The sequence below is a fragment of the Stomoxys calcitrans genome, chromosome 1 (genome assembly GCF_963082655.1).
Source record: "Stomoxys calcitrans chromosome 1, idStoCalc2.1, whole genome shotgun sequence".
Lineage (NCBI taxonomy): Eukaryota > Metazoa > Arthropoda > Insecta > Diptera > Muscidae > Stomoxys > Stomoxys calcitrans.
This window is the reverse complement of record NC_081552.1, coordinates 62,770,830-62,792,098: the sequence shown is the minus strand read 5'-3', so window position 1 is coordinate 62,792,098 and position 21,269 is coordinate 62,770,830.

Genomic DNA, 21,269 nt, shown 5'->3' with positions numbered 1-21,269 from the left:
TATCTAAATCTGCACTGGTGCTATATCCAAATCGGAAACGATTTTGGTGAAATAATCTTGCAGATGTGTTAGGATTACCAACAAAACAGTGGGTGCCAAATTTTGTGTAGATTGGTTGAAAATTTTATTTCTTTAAATAAGGTGAAATATATAAAGGAGCTATATATTTAAATCTTAGCCGATTATAATGTCGAATCTAATGAAATTTTGCATATATGTTTAGATGCGTAACAAAACAATGCGTACCAAATTTTATGCAGATAGGTATAAATTTTTTGTTACTACGGTAATTTAAATGGAAATCGGGCGATACATATATATGGGACCTTTTTTAAATCTGTACCGATTTTCTGAAACCTTGCAGATATTTTAAGATCAGTAACAAAAATCCGTGCCAAATTTTGCGCAGATCTGTTGAAAATTTTAGCTTCTGTGGCCATTGAGGTGAAAATCGGGCGATACTTATCAATGGGTCTAACTCTTGTCCTTCTTAGCGTTACAAACAAATGCACAAACCTATAATACCCTGTACCACAGTGGTGGTGTAGGGTATAACCAGTAAGGAAAGGCGAAAGTCGGACGGGGCCGCCAATATAATTTCCTACACCACCGAGTCTGCGTACTACTTTTAATACATAGCACCTATGTCGAAATCAAGTCTGACTTTAATATGGCATACCTATTGAAATGTGGAATAGAACCTTGAAAGATTTTCTTACGATAATTGTGGCTACTACAGCCTTTTTGGGACATATAAAGGGTGATTTTTTTGAGGTTAGGATTTTCATGCATTAGTATTTGACAGATCACGTGGGATTTCAGACATGGTGTCAAAGAGAAAGATGCTCAGTATGCTTTGACATTTCATCATGAATAGACTTACTAACGAGCAACGCTTGCAAATCATTGAATTTTATTACCAAAATCAGTGTTCGGTTCCAAATGTGTTCATTCACCGTAACGTTGCGTCCAACAGCATCTTTGAAAAAATACGGTCCAATGATTCCACCAGCGTACAAACCACACCAAACAGTGCATTTTTCGGGATGCATGGGCAGTTCTTGAACGGCTTCTGGTTGCTCTTCACTCCAAATGCGGCAATTTTGCTTATTTACGTAGCCATTCAACCAGAAATGAGCCTCATCGCTGAACAAAATTTGTCAAAATTTGAACACATTTCGAACCGAACACTGATTTTGGTAATAAAATTCAATGATTTGCAAGCGTTGCTCGTTAGTAAGTCTATTCATGATGAAATGTCAAAGCATACTGAGCATCTTTCTCTTTGACACCATGTCTGAAATCCCACGTGATCTGTCAAATACTAATGCATGAAAATCCTAACCTCAAAAAAATCACCCTTTATATGGGATATATATGGGAGCTATATCTAAATTTGATTCAATTTTAACGAATTTTGCACATGTATTGGCTCAATTTTGTTAAGATCGTACCAAAATTGCGGCTACTACAGCCTATTAAGGCCATATGGGATAAATGACATGTATTGATTTTTATGCAACCGCACATGTATTGGGACGTCAAATAAAACATGTTATGCAAAATTGGGTAAAGATCGGATCAAAATTTTTATACAGCCTTAAAGGCCATATCGGATGAGAGATATATATGGGAGCTATATATGTATATCTTATCCGATTTTATTCAAATTCAATATCGTTTGTCCCTGGACCAAAAAAGAGACTTTTGCGCAATTTGATGACATTCGGACAACAAATGCGACCTGTACCTTGATCACAAAAATACATGGACAGACATACGGACAAAGCTAAATCGAATCAAATTTTGGTGACATCGGATAATAAATGCGCCTTTTAAGGTTCAAAAACTTTGAATATGGGGCCTATATGAAGATGTAGTCCGATATAGCCCATCTTCGAACTTATCCTGCTTATGGACAAAACAAAGGAATCTATTTACGATAGAGTATATTATATACTTTATAGGGTCGGATATGGATATTTCGATGTATTGTAAACGGAATGACAAAATGAATATACCTCCATCCTTCGTCAGTTGTCAGTTATCAGCTGTTACTTTTAGGTTGCTTTAGAAAAAAAGTGTAAAAAGAGTATATTCGATTAAAGTTCATTCTAAGCTTTATTAAAAATGCATTTACTTTCTTTTAAAAAATCCGCAATTACTTTTTGGACAACCAATACATCAAGCAGTTACTAAAGCATCATATCAGATGCATTAGCATTAAGGACCAACCGAAACAAATGGTGGAAATTCATTGTGGTTGTGGCTTTCGCTCGGGTGTAGATCCCACACACACCTCTAAAATCAGAGTTTAAGGTGCAAAAAGTGAGAGGTGAAAGAATGTACAGGTGGTCGAATTCGGTTAACAAAAGGCACGAGTCTGAAACATCCTATCTAGAACCCATGTACGATTGAACGCTGCAGCTCGATCACCTGCCTTTCGACGGCGATATCAACTCATTCTGCACCAATGACATGGAGTGCAGTGGGTGGATGTGATTTGAAGTGTAGGGATACAAAGAGCACGGCAAGTGGAAGGACGAGGACAATTACGCAGACATGGTCACCGACACGGGCACGGAATACGATGCCTAAGTGAGTCAGCAACTAAACATATCTAATTACATAAAAATGGACAATACCTTCGGAATTTCTGATCCAATCATCCCAATAATTTTGCATGGTACTGTTTGTTGCCATTTGCGTGTTCTAATAAATGCCTCCATGCAATTTTATAGCAACATGCAGTTAACTTTTATGTCTTTCTAATATCACTTATAGTTGGTTTTGTTGCGATTATTATTTCTTTTGGTAGTTTTGCTTTAAATTACTACGGTTGCTAATGTCAAAGTAATAAATTAAACAATACATTAAGACCAGTAAGGAAAGGAGGCACCTCCCAAAAGTTGGGAGGTGCCGACTTTATAATACCCTACACCTACCCTATAAATACAAAGGGGGAGCTACATCTAATTCTGAACCAATTTTGATGGACCTCGGCGGATGTATCCAGATAGATTATTAAAATTCCTGTATCAAATTTCGAGCAAAGCATATATGTTCAAAATGTTATAACTACGGTTGACAAATGACAACAAATTACCCAAAATCTGACGAACATATACATGGGATCATGGGACAGGCCTCGAACCCGCGAAACTCTGGTACGGGATAACCTTAACCCTTTTAAAACAAATGGGTAGAAAAATATCAAAAAATAGAGCTGTCTACGAAAACTCTAGCTCGAGTTAGGAACGAGATATCCTAATACTGGCGTAAAGTAGACGAATGAAACTTGGTAAGAAAATTTTTTTTCCGTCGCATAAGGTCATCTCTTGGGGAAAATTGCTTGTCGAAAGTCGGCAATTTTTGATATCCAAAAAAATTAAACAAAAAATTGTCTCAAATTTCTTAGGAGTGAGATTTCTGGAAATCTTTTTAGTGTTTTGTTGCATTTAATGGGTTGTATATGAAAAAATAATTCAATCGTAATAAGCCTATTACTTTTGGCAGCAGGTGCGATGTCATTAACAATGTCAATGTCATTAACAATGCTTTAAATAACGAATATATGAAATTTCATCATAATCGGACAATGGCGTTAATGAGTTAAGTATCTAAATCTTTGAAACCTTAACAGGAAAACATATTTATGCTATCGAGGAGCTTATATAGCACGAGGTTTGTTGAAAAGGCTGTTACTGCCTTTCCAGGAACCTACTGGGTTTACTACTGTGGAACATTTATATTTATAACCTAATGGAAGAGTTGGTCCCATTGATAAATATACCGATGGACTCAAAATTACTGTCTGTCTGTCCATCCATGTCAATTTCCGTTCCGATCATCTTCAAACTTATCACAGATGACTTTTAGATCCAAAAGAAGAGCTTTATTGAAAAAAGAAGAAATCGGCTAGGATAAAAATATAGCTCCCATATATGTGCTTCGGATTTGGACCAAAATTGCAATAAAGTAGTCATTTGACAACCAATTCCCAGGAATATAATCACCAAGAACTCTTCCACGAAGGACGACCTTTATGGAATTTGACACGAATTAATTTTAAACTTATCGAACAGAAACATGTTATACCCTCCACCATAGGATGGGGGTATACTAATTTCGTCATTCTGTTTGTAACTACTCGAAATATTCGTCTGAGACCCCATAAAGCATTTATATTATTGACCACACCAAACAGTGCATTTTTCGGGATGCATGGGCAGTTCTTGAACGGCTTCTGGTTGCTCTTCACTCCAAATGCGGCAATTTTGCTTATTTACGTAGCCATTCAACCAGAAATGAGCCTCATCGCTGAACAAAATTTGTCAAAATTTGAACACATTTCGAACCGAACACTGATTTTGGTAATAAAATTCAATGATTTGCAAGCGTTGCTCGTTAGTAAGTCTATTCATGATGAAATGTCAAAGCATACTGAGCATCTTTCTCTTTGACACCATGTCTGAAATCCCACGTGATCTGTCAAATACTAATGCATGAAAATCCTAACCTCAAAAAAATCACCCTTTATAATTTAATTGTGGTCCAAACCGGACCATATCTTGATATCGCTCTAATAGCAGAGCAAATCTTTTCTTATATCGCAATATATGCGACTTTTTTAACTTTTGGTTTTTAAAACAGCACTTTCACATCCAACAACGCTCCGCTGCGCCTTCTCATACGATACACAAACAAAAATTTTCTTATATTTGTAACCTAAACTTTTAGGTTTCATGGTTGCATCTCGGCTTCAAGTTTAAGTTTTGAGGGAGCTGATGCGGCCGTACACACATCATTTCTAAATACCTTTAATTTAAGCCCAATATTGTTATGGCCGTATTACATGTTCGTTTAGTAGGAATATGGAAGTGAAAGTGTTCGGAACTTGACTTTATATTGTCTTTTCAGATGTGTGTCATTTATACATACGGAATAAGGATCCTTTTCCATCTTCCAAAGTCACGTTCGCACTCTAATTGTAAATCCCGTTCATTGAGACACAGATTGCCATAAACAAACAACTTGTCCCTTTGAATTCAAATATCTTGAATTTAATCCCAATTTTGCCATAATTAAGTTACATGTATGTTGGGGCGTTTTGGGGGTAAGGCCCCCCGAAATTTAAATCCAAATTTTAATGTAGGACTCATGTGATTTGGGAGATCGGTTTATATGGGAGCTATATGCAAATCTAAACCGATATGGCCCATTTGCAACCCCCAACGACCTAAATCAATTAAAAGTATAAAGCGGCTAGCTTTACGCGTTCGACCGCTATCGAGATTTCAACAGACGGACATTGCTAGATCGAATCAGAATGTCGAGACGACCCAGAATATATATACTTTATGGTGTCTTAGATCAATATTTCGGGGTGTTACAAACGGAATGGCTAGATGAATATACCCCCATTCTATGGTGTGGGTATAAAAATAGAATTTTTCAAAAAATAATAATTGGACAATCTCCTATGAAGTATAATTGAACCAATCAGAGATCAAAATACCAAACGGATATATATTTTTGTTAGTAAATAAAAAATTTGATTTGAAGATAGCAACTTTTTTTAAATTTTTGGTTCTTTGACTCGCTTTCATTGCTAAAATCATACGGATAAAATTTTTTCAGTATCTAAACATTTCTTTAACACCTCAAAAAATTGACATGTGACGATAATAACGATAAATAACGATACCTTTTGAACGAATAAATATATTCACTTAAAGTTTCGTATAGATATTTCTTATCGATGTAGGTCCTTTGGGATTGCAAATGGGCTATATCGATTCATATAAACCGTTCCTCAGTTTTGACTTTTTGAGCCCTTAGAAGCCAAAAATTTCATCTAATTTGGCACAAAGACTTCTGCTTTGATTTCCAACATCCATGCCATGTGTGATCCGAATCGGTGTATAAACCGATATAGCCCTAATATAAACCGGTCACCGGATTAGATTTCTTGAGCCCTTAGAAGCCTCAATTTTTTTCCGATTTGGCTGAAATTTGGAACAAACACATAAGTTATGACTTTCAACATCCATGCCAAGTATGAACCGAATGGGCCTTTAAACAGATATCAGTCAATGAACTGATATAGCCTCATACAAACCGATTCCCAAATTTGACTTCTTGAGTTGTAGAAACCTCGCTTTTCACATGATTTGGCTGAAATTTGACTAAGACCCATAAAGTATATACATTCTTGATCGTCATGCCATTATACCCACCACCGAAGGATGGGGGTATATTCATTTTGTCATTCCGTTTGCAACATATCGACATATCCATTTCCGACCCTATAAAGTATACATATTCTTGATCAGCGTAAAAATCAAAGACGATCTAGACATGTCCGTCCGTCTGTCTGTTGAAATCACGCAACAGTCTTCAAAATTGAGCTGAAATTTTGCACAGATTCTTTTTCATATAGACCGATCCGCCGATTTAAGGTCTTAGGCCCATAAAAGCCACATTTATTATCCGATTTTGATGAAATTTGGGACAGTGAGTTGTGTTAGGCCCTTCAACATCCTTCGTCAATTTGGCCCAGATTGGTCCAAATTTGGATATAGCTACCATATAGACCGATCCTCCGATTTAGGGTCTTAGGCCCATAAAGGCCACATTTATTATCCGATTTTGCTGAAATTTGGGACAGTGAGTTGTGTCAGGCCTTTCGACATCTTTCGTCAATTTGGCTCAGATCGGTTCAGATTTGGATGTAACTGTCATATAGACCGATCCTCCGATTTGGGGTCTTAGGCCCATAAAAGCCACATTTATTATCCGATTTGCTGCCATATAGACCGATCTGTCGATTTAAGGTCTTAGGTCCAAAACAGCCACATTTATTATCCGATTTTGCTGAAATTTGGGACTGTGAGTTGTGTTAGGCTCTTCGACATCCTTCGTCAATTTGGCTCAGATCGGTTGAGATTTGGACATAGCTGCCATATAGACCAATCCTCCGATTTATTGTCTTAGGCCCATAAAAGCCACATTTATTATCCGATTTTGCTGAAATTGGAGACAGTGAATTGTGTTAGGTCCTTTGATATCCCTCATCAATTTGGTGCAGATCGGTCCTATTTTGGATATAGCTGCCATATAGACCAATCTCTCGATTTCAGGTTTTAGGCCCATAAAAGGCGCATTTATTGTCGGATGTCGCCGAAATTTGGGACAGTGAGTTAGGTTAAGTCCTTCGACTTCCATCGTCAATATGGCCAGATTTGGATAAAGCTGCCATATAGACCGATATCTCAATAATCCGATTTCACTGAAATTTAACACAGTGGCTTATGTTAGGCTTTTCGAAATCCGTGTCGTACGTACCTCAGGTCGGTTTATTTTTAGATAAAGCTACTTAATAGACCAATATTTTGTTATACACAATTGAACAATGACTTGTACTTATAAGTATTTGGTCTAAATCGGAATATATTTTGATATAGCTGCTATGGGTTATAAGGTACTCATTTTTTACCGGATTTTGACGAAAGTTGGTTTTAATATATACCCGAGGTGGGGGGTATCCAAAGTTCGGCCCGGCCGAACTTAACGCCTTTTTACTTGTTTTAAGTCGATCTAGCCATGTCCGTCCGTTCGTTTATCTGTCGAAAGCACGCTAACTTTTGAAGGGGTAAAGTTAGCCTCTTAAAATTTTGCACAAATACTTTCTATTAGTGTAAGTCGGTTGGTTTTGTAAATGGGCTCAATCGGCCCATGTTTTGATATAGCTGCCATATAAACCGATCTTGGTTCTTCACTTCTTGAGCCTCTAGAGGGCGCAATTCTTCTCCGATTTTATTGAAATTTTGTATGTAGTGTTTTGGTATCACTTCCAACTACGCTATGTATGATTCAAATCGGTTCATAATCTGCTATAGCTTTCATATAAACCGATCTCGGATCTTGATTTCTTGAGCCAGTAGAGCACGCAATTCTCATTGGCTGAAATTTCCGATTTGGCTGAAATTTTGCATGAGGTGTTATGTTATGGCTTCCAATAACTGTGTTAAGTATGGCGCAAATCAGTTCATAACCTGATATAGCTGCTAATAAACCGATCTGGGATCTTGAATTCTTGAACCTCAAGAGGGCGCAATTCTCATCCGATTTGGCTGAAATTTTGTACAACGGCTTCTCTCATGACCTTCAACACACATGTCTAATATGGTCTAAATCGATCAAAAGCTTGATACAGCTCCCATATAAACCTATCTCCCGATTTTGTTTCTTGATCCCCTACAAGGCGCAATTCTTATCTGAATGAACTGAAGTATTACACAATGACTTCTATGTTCAGCATTCATTTATGGTCTGAATCGGACTATAACTTGATATAGCTTCAATAGCATAAAAGTTCTTATTCAATACCAGCTGACCCGGGCCCGCTCCGCTGCGCCTTCTTTTACTTTATATGGAACAAAAGTTTCCTTGGAATATTTATTTTCGACAATTAACGACTTTTTGGTGAAATACCAAGCTACGAAAATAGTATATCGCTTGACTAACAGTTTACCAATATAAGTGGCTTTATGTGAATCCCATATGATCTTTATTGGTCTACCAAATTAAGTTTGGATGTAAGGTGTACTCCATTCTTAAAATACTTCATTTCAGCCCGATATTTTCATGATGTCTGATTTAGTGGTGTTTTCGGAGGAGAGGTGGTCCCCCAGATATTTGGCCCAAAAAAAATATCAGCATCGTGCTCTTGTCTCAAATACCATTTATTTAAACCCCATATTGCCATTTGCAGGATGAGGCGTCCCCCAAACACTTGGCCCCAAAATAGGTTATCAAATTTGTTTTCTAATCTCAAATACATTTCATTTGAGCCACATATTGACATGGTCGAAACATTTTTTCCCTTTTGGGGTGTTTTGGGGAAGGGGTGATGCCCTAAATACATGGTCCCACATTTGGATATCAATTCTTGCTCTACCCCCCAATTCCTTTCGTTTTAGCTCCACATTGACATGGTCGGTAAATATGCCCCATTTAGGGGTGTTTTGGGGATTGGGTGGTTCCCCAAACACTAAACCCGGAAAATATACCAGCAACGTGCTCTATTTTCATATATCTATATATCATTTATTTGAACTCCATATTGCCGTTGCCCTCAAAATTGGATATCAAATTCGTTTTCTAATCTCGTTTAAACTCCTTATTACAAAAGTCAGCAAATATGTCCGGTTTGAGGTATTGACCCTAAAAACTATGAATATTTACTTCCACTCTCAAATTCCAAAATTGTCTTGGTGATCAAATACGTCTTATTTGGGGGTTGTTATGGTGGTGGGACGTCCCCTAGACAGTTGGCCCCTAATGTTGATATCAGATACGTAGTATACTCCCACATACCTTTAATTTGAGTCCCATACTTTCATAGTCGGCAAACATGACCGGTTTGGGGGAAGGGCGGCCACTTAGTGAGTTGGCCTTGAAAATATATATCGGATTCGTGTTCCACTTTAAAAAACCCTCTTATTTGAGCCTCATTTGCAATAGTCAGAAAATACTTACTTTTTGGGTGGTGTTGTGGGCCCCGTAGACACTTTCCCGAATATTGATATCAAATTCGTGCTTTACTCCCAAAGACCTTTCATTTGAGCCCCATATTGGTATGGTCGTAAATTGTTCCCCTTTGGGGGATGTTTTTGGGGGAGGCGGCCCCCCAAACACTTGGTCCCAAATTTGGATATCAGATTCGTATTCTACATTCAAATACCTTTTATTTGAGCCCCACATTCACATTGTCTGTAAATAAGTCCAGTTTGGCGGTGTTTTGGGAAAGGGGTGGACCCCCAGAAACGTGGTCCTACATTTGGATATCAGATTTTGAGTCCCATATTGCCATGGTCGGTAAATATGTCCGATTTAGGGGTGATTTGCGGCTTGGGGTGATCCCCCTAGCACTTGTTCCGACAATTAGATATCAGATACGTTTTCTCATCCTAAATACCTTTTATTTGAGTGTTATATTGTCGTGATTGGTCTAAATATATGTTTGGTAGGTTTTAGGGTGGGGCAGCCCCCCTAGGTACCCCATCCGAAATTTAGATACCAAATTTTTATTTTTAGGGTGCTATATGAGAGCACACAAAAATCCCTTTAATCGCACCGCACTTCTCCGAGATCTGGCGTTTTTGAAAATTTGGGTAAAGGGGAGGGTACGACAATATCGGCTGTGCATCCGGTAGGATTCCTCCAAATCATCGGTTCCAAGTGGAGGATCTGGTTAACGATCGGATTTTCGAACATGTGTGGAACTCTTTAGAGGGTCCACCCATACAAATTATGAGTTGCGAGTATAGAGGGGACATCTTTACGCTGCGTTTTGCGTCGACGAAATATATTGATACCGTCAAACAGCTCGTCAGAGGTATCAACGCTCCCTGGGAGGGCGCAAGGCTCGACCTTGTGAGAAAAATGGATATCCCCCAGCTCACAAAGGCGACGGTCTTTAAGGGTCGGGGCAGTGAATTTGCGACGGAACGCATTTTGGGATTCTTGGGCAGCCAAACCAAGGTTTGGTCGCTGAGAAGTGGGAGGCCTTCCACAGGGAGGAGAAGGAGGAAGGAACTCTCCTTGTGGTTTGCATTGATCAAGTCTCCGTGACGAGTTTGGCTAAGACTAAAGGCATGGCGCACTACGGAAGCAAAGCTGTCTTTTTAAGATTGGGAAGACTAGGATAGGTAGAAATTCTCATTTTGAGACATGAGGCCGTGCAGTGGCAGGTGACTCAATACCGCCCAATGAACAGGGGGCTGACAGCGAGACAATCACTACCTCTCTCAATATTGGAAAGACTAAGATAAACAAAGATCCTGATACTAAAATATTAGGCAGTGCAATGGCAAGGGACTGAACACAGCCTATGAAACAGGGATCCGACGACGGACCCATCACCGACTTAAAGATTCGGAATACAGGGATAGGTAAAGATCCTAATATTGAAACATTAGGCAGTGCGGCGACAGGAGTCTCAATGCAACCTAACTAACAGGGATAGGATAGGCAAAGATCCTAGTATTGAAACATCAGGCAGTACAGTGAATGGAAATCGAATACAGTCTAACGAACAGGGACCCGGCGATGGAACCATTACGGACTTTATAAAGAGTCGGAAGACTAGACTAGGCAAAGAAGCTAAAACGATGGCATCAGGCAGTGCAGTGACAGGAAAATCAATGCAGTCTAAAGAACAGGGAGCAGACCATGAGATCGTCACCTACTACCAAGATGTCCATTTACTGCAGGACCAATGATTGAGGTTGTCCAGATAAACCAAATAGTACCAACACCAATAAGAGGGGCCAAGCCCTGACAGAGTTCTTGAATACAAACGACCTAATAGCACTTAATATAGATAACACCGCTACCATTGTTAATAGGATTAGGGATGAGGTATTAGATGTGACAATATGTTCGGAATATTAAATCGATGAGGTTCAGGATAGGAGGGTCTCCAAGGAACACTCTTCTCTGTACATCGCTACATAAGGTTTAGGCCAAATCCGATAAGCTTCCGGAATATGTTGAAAACCAACTGGACAAAATTCGGAAGACTACTCAAAAGAAAACTTGGGCAAGATAATTTAGATTGTCCAAGCATATAAGACATTGACGAAAATGTCAACAGGATTATGACTGCACGAATGGGGTCCTTCGAAGATAGCTGTCCTCTTCGGAAAAGGAAATCATTCCAAGAAAAACCTTGGCCTAGCAGATTCGCAATATTGGAAAAGAGGTCCGCAAACATTTTAACAGAAAACGTCATAAACAAGGAGAAGTTTATTGGGATGTGTATTACACACGGCTCAAGGAATACAATAAGATTACCAGAGCGGCAAAAGTGTCTCCTGGAAGCGTTAACGACGCCTTCATAATGCAAGTTTCTCTCAAAAACCCATGTCCAAACTGAATTTTTGGTAGACGATATGGGAGTGAGAGCAGAGACAACGGAGGACATGTTGAGGCTTTTGATGAAAACCCATTTCCCACAGGATAGGACGGGACTCACGGAGACACTGGAATCTTGGAATAATGACTTTGATCGAAGGTTTATAATTACAGAATATATGGTGGCGTTACTACAGAAAGAGAGAGACTTTCGGCGCCTCATCTGACCAATATTTTCACAGCGTTCCTAGGACTTGCATATACTACGCAAATCGGGTGGCAAGGGTGATTTTTATATCCAAGCCCTGCAAGGCAAGTTATGCGACACCAAAGGCCTACAGACCCATAAGCCTTACGTCCTTTTTACTCAAAACCATGGAACGTATTGTGGACACCATGGTAAAGAATAGAACATCCAGCGAACTGCTCAAATACAAGCAACATGCCTATATCAAGGGTAGGTCTGTGGAGACTGCCCTGCACGAGGTTGTGCATAAAATAGAGACTTATTATATGGTTTTTTTTGGTGACTGGATAAATCATATGCTAAGGAACATGTGGATAAATTGTGTATCCCATGGCATAAATATAAGGGAGAAAGTGGTACAAGGCACGTCACGGGGGGGCATTTCATCGCCACTCCTATGGGTGATCTATTACAGATGCTGACTGAGGAGGGATTTTAATCCGTCTGCTACGCAGACGATGTTATAATACTTCTAAGGAGTAAGGATCCGAATGAGCTAGGCAGAAAGGTCGAAAGGGTCTTGCATATGGCATATGACTGCACTCGACCCAGAGGTCTCAATGTTAACCCAGAGAAGACTGAAACATAATTCAGTTTGTACGAGCCAATAAGGAAATCCAAAAGTATAGGCTAGGATCCAAGCAAAAACAATTTCTTATTTTTTTTTTTCAAATTAGGGGTCATTCGGTTTGCACTGCACTACTTGGCAAAAGAGTGTAGATCGTTCTGTAAGCAAGTTGAATCCACAAGTGAATTCGTATGAATACCAAGTAAACGTGTGCTAAGTTCGGCCTCCTCCACTCTCAACCTTGGATCGCATTTGTCGAGCTCTTGCCACGGTATCTCTTTTTAGACAAACAAACAATAAAAGAAAAGAATTCCTATGTTATTGGAACAGACCATAGTAGAAGTCATTGTGTAAAATTTCAGCCAAATCTAGTAAGAATTGCGCACTTTAGGGGCTGAAGAAGTAAAATAGGGGATCGGTTTATAGGGGAGCTGTATTAGGCTATAAACCGATTCATGCCATATTCGATACGTATGTTAAAGGTTATAACAGAAGCCGTTTTACAAAATTTCAGCCAAATCAGATAATACTTGCCCCCTTTAGAAGCTCAAGAAGTCAAGATCCCATATAGGTTTAAATGACAGCTATATCAGGTTATGGACCGATTTGTTCTATCCTTAGCACAGTTGTTGAAAGTCATAACAAAACACCTCATGCAAAATTTTAGCCAAATCGGATTATAATTACGTCCTTTAGTGGCTCAAGAAGCCAAGACCTCAGATCGGTTTATATGGCAGCTATATCACGTTATGGACCGATTTGAACTACTCTTAACACAGTTGATGGAAGTTATAACAAAGCACGTCGTGCAAAATTTCAGCCAAATCCGATAAGAATTGTGCGCTCTAGCGGCTCAAGAAGTGAAAATCCCAGATCGGTTTATATGGCAGCTATATCAGAATGTGGACCGATATGGCCTTTTTACTATCCCAACCCACCTACACAAATAATAAGTATTTGTGCAAAATTTCAAGCGGCTAGCTTTACTCCTTTAAAAGTGCTTTCGACAGACAGACGGACGGACGGACATGGCTGGATCGACATAAAATGGCACGACGATCAAGATAATATATATACTTTATGGGGTCTCAGACGAATATTTCGAGGAATTACAAAAAAAAAATCATATTTATAATATTTTACATAGAGAAAATTTTTTAAATTATTTTTCTTAATTTCATTATTATTATTATTGGGTTGCCCAAAAAGTAATTGCGGATTTTTTATATAGTCGGCGTTGACAAATTTTTTCACAGCTTGTGACTCTATAATTGCATTCTTTCTTCTGTCAGTTATCAGCGGTTACTTTTAGCTTGCTTTAGAAAAAAACTGTAAAAAAAAGTATATTTGATTAAAGTTCATTCTAAGTTTTATTAAAAATGCATTTACTTTCTTTTAAAAAATCCGCAACTACTTTTTGGGCAACCCAATATTATTTCTTAAAATTTTTAATGATTTTTTTTTTTAACAAATTTGAATGAAATTTTTTTTAAACTAATTTGAATGAAATTTGTTTAAACAAATTTGAATGAAATTTTTTTTAAACAAATTTGAATGAAATATTTTCTAGAGACACAATTTCTGCGTAATATTTTTAGGAACTTGGTATAACTCAGCATAACATCTTCATTATACCGGGCCTAAAAATTTAATTTAAATTTTTCCTAAAAACAACATTTCAACAAAAATTTTTCTATGAATTATATTTAAGTGATTTTTTTCTAAAGACTGTATTTCAGTGATAAGTTTTCCAAAAGACAAACTTTTGTCCCGCCTACCTCCCAATTATTTTATAAAGCCAAAAGTTCAATAAAACTTATTGCGCCTGCTCAATGCATTTTGCGACACAACATTGTTTGTGCATTTGTTTGCATCGCTTAGAAGAAGAAAAGCTAGACCCATTGATAAGTGTACCGATCGACTCAGAATAACTTTCTAACTCGATTTAGCCATCTCCGTCTGTGAGTCCATGTTTTCTTGTGATCAAAGTGTAGGTCGTATTTGTTGTCCAATCATCACGAAATTTTGCACATATCACTTCCTTTGCCCAAGAATGAATGCTATTGATTTTGGTAAAAATTGCTTCAGATTTAGATATAGCTTTCATATATATGTATCGCCGGTTTGCACTTATATGCCTGTAGTAACAACAATTTTCAAATCATCTGTTTGAAAGTCGCTTCAGATATACAATAGATATAGTTCACGTATACATATATATTTGTATATTACAGGAATTTTTAATTGTAGGGTAGGTGTAGGGTATTATATAGTCGGCTCAGTCCAACTTTTGCCTTTCTTGACTGGTTTTATTATACTCTTCTGTCACAAATACAAACAAAAAAAAAATGAACAATTAAAAAGGCGTTAAGTTCGGCCGGGCCGAACTTTGGATACCCACCACCTCGGGAATATATGTAAACCACCGTTCATCAAAATCCGGTGAAAATTGCATACCTTACCTTATGTCCCATAGCAGTCATAACGAAATATGTTCCGATTTGGACCAAATATTAATAAGTACAAGCCCTTGTTCAATTGTGTACAAGAAAATTTTGATCTTTTCAGTAGCTATATCAAAAAAAAAAACCGATCTGAACCATATACAACATAGATGTCGAAAAGCCTAACTAAGTCACTGTGTCAAATTTCAGCGAAATCGGATTATAAATGCACCTTTTATGGGGCCAAGACTTTAAATCAAGATATCGGTCTATATGGCAGCTATATCAATATCTGGACTGATTTGGGCCAAGTTGCAGAAAAATATCGGAGAGCCTAACACAACTCACTGTTCAAAATTTCGGCGAAATCGCACAATACATGCGCCTTTTATGGCCTCAAAACCTTAGATCGAGAGATCGGTCTATATGGCAGCTATATGCAAATCTTGATCGATCTGAGCCAAATTGCAGAAGTATGTCGAGGAGCTTAACTAAACTCACTGTCCCAAATTTCGGCGAAATCGGACAAGAAATGAGACTTTAATGGGCGTAAAACCTTAAATCGAAAGATCGGTCTATATTGCAGCAATATTCAAATCTGAACCGATCTGGGCCAAATTGACGAAAGATGTCAAAGGGCCTACCACAACTCACTGCCTTAAATTTCAGCAAAATCGGATAATAAATGTGGCTTTTATGGGCCCTAAATCTGAGGATCGGTTTATATGGCAGCTATATCCCAATCTGGACCGATCTGGGCAAAATTAACGAAGGACTTTCGGGGCCTAACACAACTCTCTGTCCCAAATTTCAACAAAATCGGATAAAAAATGTGGTTTTTATGGGCCTAAGACCCTAAATTGGCCGATCGGTCTATATGGGGGCTATATCAAGATATAGTCCGATATAGCCCATCTTCGAACTTAACCTGCTTATGGACACAAGAAGAATCTGTGCAGATTTCAGCTCAATACCTCTATTTTTAAAAACTATAGCATGATTTCAACAGACAGACGGACGGACATGTCTAGATCGTCTTAGATTTTTAAACTGATCAAGAATATATGTACTTTATAGGGTCGCAAATGTATATTTCGATGTGTTGCAAACGGAATGACATAATGAATATACCCCCATCCTTCGGTGGTGGGTATAAAAATTAGAAAATAATATACAAAATTAAATTTTTTCTATGTAAAATAAAACTTGAAAGACATTTTTTTCTAAAGGCAAATTTTCAATGAAATATGTCTTAAGGCAAAATGTTGTTCAGGCCTGGGCATCCTCGAAATTATTTGTTCTAAGAAAGATTTCGAAAAATTTCAATAACATCTTTTTAACTGAAAACCCTCGACTCTCTTGTCCAATTTGGATGAAATTTCATATATTCGTAATTTAGAGCGTTTATATTAACATAGTAAGGTTTTTAATTTCTTTAAAGAAAATTAAAAAAAAAATATTTCAAAGCATTTTTGAAAAATTAAAATCGATGAATAATTTTGAGAAACAAACCAATTTCCAAAAACAATGACCTTATATCATGGTATTAATTGTTATACCCTCCACAATAGGATGGGGGGTATACTAATTTCGTCATTCTGTTTGTAACTACTCGAAATATTCGTCTGAGACCCCATAAAGCATTTATATTATTGATCGTCGCGAAATTTTATGTTGATCTAGCGATGTCCGTCCGTCTGTCCGTCCGTCCTCCGTCCGTCTGTCCGTCCGTCCGTCCGTCTGTCTGTCGAAAGCACGCTAACTTTCGAAGGAGTAGAGCTAACCGCTTGAAATTTTGCACAAACACTTCTTATTAGTGTAGGTCGGTTGGTATTTTAAATGGGCTCTATCGGTCCATGTTTTGATATAGCTGCCATATAAACCGATCTTGGGTCTTGACTTCTTGAGCCTCTAGAGTGCGCAATTCTTATCCGATTGGAACGAAATTTTGCACGACGTGTTTTGTTATGATATCCAACAACTGTGCCAAGTATGAATCAAATCGGTTCATAACCTGATATAGCTGCCATATAAACCGATCTTGAGTGTTGACTTCTTGAGCCTCTATAGGGCGCAATTCTTATCCAATTTGAATGAATTTTGGCATGTAGTATTTTGTTATGATATCCAACAACTGTGCCAAATATGGTTCAAATCGGTTCATAACCTGATATAGCTGCCATATAAACCGATCTTGAGTGTTGACTTCTTGAGCCTCTAGAGTGCGCAATTCTTATCCGATTGGAATGAAATTTTGCAGGTGGTATTTTTTTATGTATCCAACAATTGTGCCAAGTATGGTTCAAATCGGTTCATAACCTGATATAGCTGTCATATAAACAGAAATTTCTAGAGGGGGCAATTCCTATCCGATTTGGCTGAAATTTTGCAAGACGTATTTTATTCTTACTTTTAACAACTGTGTCAAATAAGGTTTAAATCGGTTCATAACCTGATATAGCTGCCATATAAACCGATCTGGGATCTTGACTTCTTGAGCCTCTAGAGGTCGCAATTATTATCCGATTTGCCTGAAATTTTGTACGACGGATTTCTCATGACCATCAACATACATGTTTAATACGGTCTGAATCGGTCTATAGCCCGATACAGCTCCCATATAAATCGATTTCTCTATTTTACTTCTTGAGCCCCCAAAGGGCGCAATTCTTATTTGAATTGGCTGACATTTTATACCGGACCATATCTTGATATCGTTTTAATAGCAGAGCAACTCTTTTCTTATATCCTTTTTAGCCTAAGAAGAGATGCCGGGAAAATAACTCGATAAATGTAATCCATGGTGGAGGGTATATAAGATTCGGCCCGGCCGAACTTAGCACGCTTTTACTTGTTTTTAACTAGTTTTAGTCGCCCACTGTGCGCCAATCCCAATTTCATTAGGATGCCTCTTTCAAAGCTCGAGCTGGAATTATTCTAAAATAACTCCATTCTTAGGTATTTATCTTCCTTTTCGTATTTAATGGGTTAATGACACTATCTTTAAAGACCGAGTCACCCAGATTTAGATCTTAAAATAATTATTTCTTGTTTTTTAGAAAAATGTTTTTTCCTTAGGATTTTACATTATAGTATTTAAGGCAATTGATACGGTGCTCATAGTGAGTTAGGATCGTTTTTTAAAATATTTAAAAATTTACATTTTGAATTATTAACTTTCTTCAAAAAAAAAAAAAACTTTTCAATGAAAAGCTTACAATCAAACGACTCTATACCCACCTTAAGTATGGAAACGAGTTAAAATAACATTAGTCGGCAGACTTTTATCTATGAGAACAAGTTTTATATTACACATACGGTTGTCGCTGGGTCATTTGACATTAAATACCTATTCATTTCATTTACAGAGTAAAAATTAGTGGGCAAAAAAAAAGAAAAAAGTTTACAACTGCAATAACGTGGAAATCTCTTCGTATTTCTGATTTCTACAATAGTTCTCCTTCACCATTTCTTATTTTATCTTCATTAAATTAGGAAAACTTTAGGACTATAAAGCCATGGTGCAAATTATAGCCATATACGGCAATAGTTGGATGAAATTTAAACCGGACATATTTTCCTTCAAAATCGGATTTTCGATCGATTTTCGGGGAATAAAAAGGTGCATTAATGAAAGTGGTCTCACGCGAACAGCTGAAAAGAGCCGGCCAGCTGAAAGAGCCGTGCAAACGAACAAATTTCATCAAAAAACTGAAGCTGATTCGCCAAAACTATTACTATAAAACTTAGATATTCGCAAAGATAAGCACATTTTGAGGGCTTTGAAAGATTTGGATCGGCCTGCAAATAGTATGTTGGGAAGCCGTATAAAATTCAGCTCTGACTTCAACCACATGTCACCGCCGATGGGCCAGTTCCTGCACCCAGTAGCGACGATAATTTTGCAAAAAAAAAAAGTTTAGGGGTATCTTTACCAATTTCACAGTAACAGAAAAATTTTGGCAATTTTCGATTTTGAAAAACTGTGGGAAGGGCCCCCCCCCAATAAAATACTGGCTACGTCCCTTATTGGAGCTACATCAGGTTAAAGACCGATTTGAACTGTACATGGCACAGTAGTTGGAAGTCATAACAGAAGAGTATCTGCAAAATTTTACCCACATCGGACAAAAATTGTGGCTTTCGTGGGCTCAAGAAGTCAAATCGGGAGATCGGTTTATTCCTATATAAACCGATCTCCCGATTATGACTATAATCAAATCAAAGCCCATATGGCCCGCTTGCAATCACCATCGACCTACATTGATAGTTGGTATTTGTGCAAATTTTAAAGCTTTACGAGTTCGACCGCTATCGTGATTTCGACAGACGGACGAACGGACTAGATCGACTCAGAATGGCGAAACGAATGGATATATATACATAATGGGGTCTTAAATCAATATTTCAAGGTTATAGATTTGTATACCCCCATCCTATGACAGTGGGTATAAAAATAAATAGACCCAAGTGACTACTCTGTGGTACACCCGATGATACAATGATATCCTTCCACAAAGATCCATTGAACAGTTCTCTCTGGGTACGGCCCTCTAAGTAGGATGATATCCAATCTAGAAAAGCAGTCGGAGAATTAATACCATAGAGTTTAAGAAGCAGAAGCCTGTGTATCGAAATATCAAAAGCCTTGCTAAAATCGGTATAAATAACGTCTGTCTCTTTTCCATTCACAAAACCCTTATGAACGTGGAATATGGAGCCCATGAGGTTTGATGCTGTGGATCTACCTTTTACAAAACCGTGCTGAAAAGGCGAAATAACACCCTTTACAAAATGTGATAAATTTCGAGAAACAAGAAGTTCGAAAGTCTTAGGAATGGCACTCAATTTTACAGGGCACCTATAATTATCTACAAAACATCTGTTAGAGGACATATGAAAGGGGATAACAAAGCTCGATCTCCTATAGCGTGGGAAATATGCCTTATCTTGTGAGTAATTAAATAATCTAGTGAGAGGCAGATAAAGTTCACTAGCACAAGATTTAATGATACAGATTGGAACACCATCAGCTCCAGGGGCGGATGTGGAGCGTTATTTCCTAAGCCCTGATAAAACCTCCTCTTCTGTCAAGATAAGGTAGGTAAATGGTTCAATTTTCCCAATCTAAAATCATTGAAAGCCATTAAAAGCGTCCTGAATATACGAAGACTGGAAAAAGTCGGAAAACAAATTCGCAATTTCACAGTCATCCGACGACTCCTTGCTCCCAAATTTCATACAGCCGGGAAACTTCTGTGTCCTTCTTTTACTATCAACAAACTTGAAAATATGCAATACGTCCTATCCCATTCCGACTAAATGTTGAGAATAACATCTGCAGTTCTCAGTATTAAACCTGCTTCTCGCTAATGAATACTTCGAGTAATTCTCAGCAGTATTCGATCTCTTAAAATTCCTGAACAATCTACTTCTAACATTGCGTAAACGCCTAAGTGCAGGTGTAAACCAACCAGGACCCTGATTCACGATGGATACAGAGTCAGCCAATGAAGAATCGGACAAAAGAGAAAGTAGCCGAGTCAAGTGGCCTTCGCATAGTTTCATCTATCAATCGTAATCCTAACAGACTTAGTGTTGGGCGCGGTATGCCTCAACTCAAGATTTATAAGGAGTGTAGGATGATAGATATCTTCAGGGTATATAATCAGAGGGCATCTACAAAGCTAAATATACAATGAAGATGAGAAAATTAAATCCAACTATCTGTCTTTAGCATCATAGTTTAAAAATCTTTTCCCAAAAGGCATCAAATATGACTGGATAAGTTGAGTCCAACTCGTCCAACCAATGTCGCCAGAGATTCATGAAGTACCAGGAAGGTTAGAGTCACCCATACAAATCAATGAAGAACTATTTGTGCGAAACAAGTGAGACACCCTAGCGATGAGATCAGCATGGCAGAAATAAATCCCAAGTTCCGAATTGGATGCAATATAAGAACAGGTAAGGCAAATAGTGATACCAGGTAAGGCAAATAGTGATACCCGATTTCTTTATTTATGGTTTTGGGCCCATAAAATGCTCATTTATTGTCCGATGTCGCCGAAATTTGGAACAGTAAGTG